Source organism: Peromyscus maniculatus, chromosome 4 (genome assembly GCF_049852395.1).
Source record: "Peromyscus maniculatus bairdii isolate BWxNUB_F1_BW_parent chromosome 4, HU_Pman_BW_mat_3.1, whole genome shotgun sequence".
NCBI lineage: Eukaryota > Metazoa > Chordata > Mammalia > Rodentia > Cricetidae > Peromyscus > Peromyscus maniculatus.
This window is the reverse complement of record NC_134855.1, coordinates 139,427,275-139,434,137: the sequence shown is the minus strand read 5'-3', so window position 1 is coordinate 139,434,137 and position 6,863 is coordinate 139,427,275. Positions and strand designations below refer to the sequence as shown.

At 50.0% G+C, this 6,863-nt stretch overlaps 1 long non-coding RNA gene across 1 annotated transcript; it reads left to right on the top strand.

The window, feature by feature from the left end:
• Positions 1-1,057: 1,057 nt before the first annotated feature.
• LOC121829165 (uncharacterized) lies at positions 1,058-6,614 on the top strand. The gene is made up of 3 exons (XR_006071958.2): positions 1,058-1,216; positions 2,286-2,402; positions 5,552-6,614. It is a non-coding gene; the product is annotated as an uncharacterized LOC121829165 (long non-coding RNA).
• The last annotated feature ends 249 nt before the right edge of the window (positions 6,615-6,863 follow it).

The following is a 6,863-nucleotide window of genomic DNA, read 5'->3' as shown; positions in this document are numbered from 1 at the left end:
GTGTATATGTATATATGTATGTGGGCACACACACACAAATTGTGTGTACATGTATGTGTATGCATGTATGTATATGTCTATGCATGTGTATGCACATGTGTACCTGTGTGTATGTCTATGTGTATGTGTGTATGCATGTGACTGTATCTGTGCATGTGTATGTACATGTATATATGTCTATGTGCATATATGTGCATGTATATGTGCATGTGTATGTGTATATATGTGTATGCATTGTCTATGTGTATATATATCTATGTGTACACGTGTGTGTGCATATATGCATGTGTGTATATGTCTGTGCATGTATATGTGCATATGTGTGCATGTGTTAGCATCTGACTATGATGCTCACAAGGTGGGCACTGGCTCAACCTTCCCAACCACTTCCTTCCACACCAGCCCCTCCAGGCAGTGCAGCCCAGAGACTCAGGCTGAAGAAGCCTTCTAGAAGGTTCCCCACAGCAGAATGAAAGCGAGCATGGGCAGGCAGGAATGGCTAGGATTCGTGACAGCCACTGATGTCAACAGAACTCCACCACCTGGGCTGTGTGTACAAGCCACTGAGGTCCCCAACCACGTGGCAGTCTGTGAGGTAAGACAAAAGAGCTGGGTCAGCCTGGGGCTCAGTGCTTTGAAATGACTCCAGATTTCCCACCAGGTGTGGGGTGCAGCCCACAACCCCACTCTAGAGGCTGGGATACATCGGAAGCCCCCACCTCTGGGGCGACAGTGACCCCAGAGAGCCCTGAACACCCCAGTCAAGGCTGGCATCTGCCCCCTGCTGGCCCCTGGTGAACCCCTGGGCTGAACACAGCCCCACCGGCTCTCTGGTTACTTGCAGCCAAATGCACCGTGGCCTGTCCTCGCTCCTCAGGACCATAGCCTGCCTGGACCACAGCACACACAGGGACAGACTGAGGTCTGGAGCGCGGGAACCTGTCCCTGGGGTTGCACTGTGGAGCCTTGGCTTCCCAAGCTCACCGGGGGCTCCTGCCTCTTGGTTTTGTATCTTCCTTCAGGCTTCCGGGGTTCAGCCTTCAGCTGCTCCATAACTCAGGCCCTTCCCTCAGGAGGCGGCACTGACCTTTCCCCTGCTCTCTCTGTCTCCATGTCAATAGCCCAAGGCCACTGTCCAAGCTTTGGGACCCAGCACAGCTCCACACATCCTTTGATGGAGAAGATGACCGAATGTATCTGGTGCTCCTGGGGATGGGTGAGTCACAGTCACAGAGCTGGGGTCACTATCAGGAGTCTCCTATCTCGCTCCCTCCCTTGCTTGGTGGCCAGCCCCCCCAGGCTTCTGAAGGCCCTGACTCAGCAACTTGTGGTCAGCTCTGACACTCAGATCCTTTTCTGTTCATCTTGTGCCCAGCTGGTGGCCTTTAATTAGGTGTACTTAATTTCCTGCCTCTGTCCGTGTTTCTCCCCCCTATTTTTAGCATATTATGATAAATATTGAAGATGCCATGATTGTGGTGGAGAAAGCTGTTAGCGTTTACTATGTGCTGAGTACTTTAAATGTTTTTTCTTCCCTTTTTTAGACAGAAAACCAAGGTCTCGGGCTAGGGATGCATTTGCAGAGTCCTTGCTGTTGTTCGCAAAGCTCCGGGCCCCCAGCATCTCCTAAAATGCAGCATGGTAGCATGTGTCTGTGATCCCAGCACTTGGGAGGTTGAGGTAGGAAGACCAGCAGTTGAGGACCATCTTCAGCTGTGGAACAGGTCGAGGCCAGACTGGGCCCTGCCTTAAACCAAACAACAAAATCTAAGGATGGGAAAAGTGGACTCACTTGCCCAGTGCAGTGGAGCAGGAGGCTTGGTGCACGGAAGACGTGTTTGGCCCTGGGGTCTGCCTCTGAGGCACAGAACCCACGCTAGGATGCTACCTGAGCCTAGGCTGCCAGGCTGGGGATTATTGCGACGGCTACTGTTTGTTTAAGAGCCATCTGGAGCTTGGAGATGGAGAGCGTGTAGCGCCTCAAGGTTGCCTTCCGGGACCCAGACTCATCAGTGCCTGGTCCTCATGTCACAGATGGCTGCCACTACTCGCTCATCACCTCTTCACCCAACCGTGTCCAAAGCAGGAAGAGAGGAAAGGAGGGAGGCAACCAGCCTCTCCTCATTTGCCTTTTTCTTATCTGAAAGGAAACACGTTCCCAGAAGTCCTCAGCAGAGTATGTCCCTGGCCAGAAATGGGTCACAGGACCACCCCCGGACCAATCCCAGGCCCAGGAAGATGGGCTTGCTGTAGTGGACTTAAATCAATCACACTCTCTTCCCTAGGGCCGGGCCCATGGCCAGCTGGAGAAGTCAGCGTCAGTCAGCTGGCAGGAAGGGAGGGCAGCCGACAGGCCAGCCCCCCAGCGCCAGGACTCCAGCACTTTCCAGTACTTAGCAAAGGTACCTGGTGGTGGTGGTGGGGGAATTGGAAGTGGGGTTGGGGGTATGGGGGGGCTGGAGGGAGAGTTGGGGGGCAAGTGAAAGGGAGTGTTGGTGTGGGGCTGTGGGTGGGAATGTGGGGGTGGGTGGTGGGGGTGGGGGGTACGGGGGAGTGGGAAGAATGCTGGTGTGGGGATGGGCAGAAGAGCTCAGCCCGTCCTGCTGTCTCCTCTGGCTTTAGTGAGTTTAGGGTCTTATGGCCTCTCCCTCCTTCTCATGAGGTGCCACCATCAGGCTGCCAGAATCAGGATGCCCATCCTGTACACAGGCTACTGGAGATTTCATGTCCCTGTAGGAGTTTTCAAAGTTCCCAAAATATGAAAGCCTCTCTCTTTTTTACAAATATTATATATCTCATCATAAGAACTTCATTAGCTGTCATGGTGGAGAATGCCTGTAGTCCCAGCACTTGAGAAGCTGGAGCAGGAGGATTGCCACAAGTTCCAGGCCAGCCTGAGCTACACTGCAAGACCCTGTCTCAAAGAGAAAATTACAGCTAAATGTGGTGTTATAGCCTTGGATCCCAGTTCTTGGGAGCCAGAGGCAGATGAATCTCTGTGAGCTTAAGGCCAGCCTGGTCTACAGAGTGAGTTCGAGTCCAGCCAGAGCTACGTAGTGAGATCCTGTCTCCAAACGGGGGCGCGGCTGGAGACATTTTCAGCAGTTAAGAGCAGGTATTACTCTTCCAGAGGACCCAAGTGTGATTTCCAGCTCCCATGTCTGGCAGCTTATAGCTGCCTGGAACTTCATCTCCACCTCTGATTCTAACATGCACGCACGCACGCATGTGCGCATACATACACATGATTAAAAATAAAAATCTTTTTAAAAATTGTATAGAGCTGGGATGTACTTCAATTGGTAGAGGATTTGTCTGGCTTGTGCAAGGTTCTGGGTTCGATCCCCACTATCACCTAGGAAATTAAGAAAACGGCTGAACACTGAAAGCCCCCCCCCCTCAGGGGCCGTGGGAGAACAGCCTCACTATTTCTGTAATGCTGTTCCTTGACTCAGTCCCAGGAGAAGCAATGTCCAGTTGACTTCTGACCTCTGCTGCAGAGCAGGGAATCGATCAGCCCGCTGGGGCAGCAGCTGTAAAGACCTTTGCAAACAGTGTGACCGAGTTCGAAGCCCGGTGTCCACTGGGGCAGCGGTGCAGACTGTAATGTCAACCTTGATTTCAGAATCAGGGCGTTCCACACCGGGTGGGGCTCCATCTCCCCTGAAACGCTTAAAGCTTTTCCTCCCCAGCCCCTTTCTCCTAAGGAATTCTTACATGACCCCGAGAATATAAAATATCAGACAAGTCAAACGTTTACTGGTAATAAGCAGGGAAATTTACTTTAAAGCAAGTCTTTGGAAGACATACAATTTTAACATTTATTAGAGATGAAAGCTGGGGCCTGTGAGATGGCTCAGTAGGTAAAGGAGCTTGCCACCAAGCCTGACAACCTGAGTTCAATCCCCCACGTGATGAAGGGAGAGAACGATCCTCCCAAGTTGTCCTCTGGTCTCTATGTGCACACCATGGCATACACACACGCCTGCTCACATACATTCATGTTCACAAATACGCACACACCTGCCCACATGAATGCATGTTCACAAAATAAAATGTGATTTTAAAAAAAGATGAAAGCAAATCATTGCACAAATGAGATGGTATTTATTTTTTTAATATTTATTCTCCCTCTCTCCCTCCCTTTCTCTCTGTGTATGTGTGTCTATGCATATATTCTCTCTCTCTCTCTGTATGTGTGTGTATGTATATATTCTTTCTCTCTCTCTCTCTCTCTCTCTCTCTCTCTCTCTCTCTCTCTCTCCCTCTCCCTCTCCCCCCCCCTGCCCCTAGCCCCCTCTCTGTGTGTCTGTGTGTCCATGCATATACACCATGCACGTACAGATGTGTTTGGCTGCTGGGAACTGAACTCAGGTCCTCTGCAAGAGCAGTATATGCTCTTAGCTGCTGAGCCATCTCTCCAGCCTATTTAAATCTGTATTGGTCCTTCAGCCTACAGCATGATGATTTCAGTACATTTGTGTACATACACATATTTCATTATCATTCCTCCCCTCCCACATGGCCCAATTATTTATTTATACACAATTATTTATTTTTACACAAATAAGTGAATCTTGATACTACAGGGCAGAGAACATTTCCAGCATTTTCAGGGCTGACTAATATTTTGATTCTATGATCATCACAACCAAGCACACAGCTACTTTTCAAGGTCACAGTCTCTGAAAATTCAAATGAAAGTTCAGTCTCCTTAAAGTCTCAACATCAGACTGGAGAGATGGCTCAGCGGTTAAGAGCACTGGCTGCTCTTCCAGAAGATCTGAGTTCAATTCCCAGCACCCACATAGCAGCTCACAGCTGTCTGTAACTCCAGTTCCAGGGAATCTGGCACCCTCACAGAGACATATATGCAGACAAAATACCAATGCACATAAAAACAAATCTTTAAAATGATAAAAATAAAATACATGCCTTCTTACTCTAGAGGGAAGGACCAGGGAAGAGCCAGGGCACCGTTGCAGTCAGACCAAAGCAAAGCCAAAATTCAATGGTGCAAAGAATTTGGTGCCTGGTGTCTGGGACCCTCTAATACCCTCTACTCCCCCCCCCCCCCCGGGGCTCTGAAGACCCTGAAAGGTCACACTTCTCTGGCCCTGCCACCCAAAACACACAGCTTATACGTACCCTAGGCTCAGGCTGGCTCCCCTCCACAACTGCTGATGTCCTTAGTGTCATCCATGGTACTGACATCTCCAAAATGTTGGGGTCTTATGTAACAGTCACCTCCCAGATTAGAGACTTCCATCCTGCAGGGGAGCTCTCTAAGCAGGGAACAGATAAAATGTTGCTTCAAAAACTACCTGAAACTTGGCCGGCTGTGGTGGCACACACCTTTAACCCCAGTACTCAGGAGGCAGAGATAGGTGGGATCTCTGTGAGTTCGAGGCCAGCCTGGTCTACAGAGTGAGTCCAGGACAGCCAGGACTGTTACACAGAGAAACCCTGTCTGGAAAAAACCAAAAACCAAACCAAACAAACAAAAAACCTCCCTGAAACTCACCAGATTCACTAGTTTCCTCCCTGCCAGGGTAGACAAGAAGAAGGTCAGACCAGCTGAGCTGCCTGGAAGAGCTTTAGACCAACTGAGGCACCTGGAAAGGACACTCTCCCACCTGGGGAGCCGCCTGCAGGCTGTGTGGTGTGCTCCGGGTTCCCAGCTTCGGGAGCTGTCACCCATGCTGGGGCGGGCTTAGGTGATACAGTTGTCTTTGAGGCATTTTTGCTCCTGTGGGTAACCCGTCATCTATATTCCTGTTAGTGACCCCAATAAAACTCATCCATGGTTCACCAAGTTGACTTTGGTGGTATACTGCTGTGGGATGGTCTGTATGTCAAATCTGTTGCTCTGATTGGTCAATAAATAAAACACTGATTGGCCAGTGGCCAGGCAGGAGGAAGTATAGGCAGGACAAGGAGGAGAAGAATTCTGGGAAGAGGAAGACTGGGTCCGAGACACTGCAGCCACCGCCAGGACAAGCAACATATAAAGACGCCGGTAAGCCACCAGCCATGTGACAAGGTATAGATTTATAGAAATGGGTTAATTTAAAATATAAGAACAGTTAACAAGAAGCCTGCCACGGCCATAAAGTTTATAAGTAATATAAATGTCTGAGTGATTATTTTATACGTGGATTGTGGGACTACAGGGCTTGGTGGAACCTGGAGAGAAGCCCTCCAGCAACAGTATCAATACTTTGGCCTATCTTGGGTTCTCTCTATGGGATGAGAAGATGTGTGTGTTGCACCTCCCCAGGAAAAGTTTGGTCACACAACAGGTCTCCAGTGCAACTGGGGTACACCTTCATCAACAGCCTATCCTGAGCTCTCCTCAGGGAGAGGAGCTCTGCCACACGGTGCCCGGCCTCAGCATCTTCCCACGATCCCTTCAGTCATAGGGATTCCACTTTCAGAATCTACACCTTCACCAGTGGCCTCTCCAAGCCTTTCTTCAGGGACTCCAGCCCTGCCACACGGTGTCCAGCCTCAGCTGCTCTCCATATCATGACTTTAAAACTAGTGCTACCGGAGAAATTCTTACACCTTACCAAGGGTCGGCATGAGGTACAACCTTCACCCTTCTGAAGCACAGCTTTGAGGAAGCCCTTTCCAGAAGATTTTGCCTTAAAGATGCCGGTCTCTCAAGTGTGACTAATCTCTCAGCTCCAGCCTGCCAGCGTCATCTGTCCCAGCAAAGCAAAGCTTCCACTTCAGTGGACCTGGTCTCCTGTTCATCACAGCTGATTCTTCAGCCCCAGCTGATGAGAAACAGAGTCACAGTTCAAAATATCACATAAGTGGTCCTGACAGAGGCTTTGCTCCCCTCCGGAATTTCACAA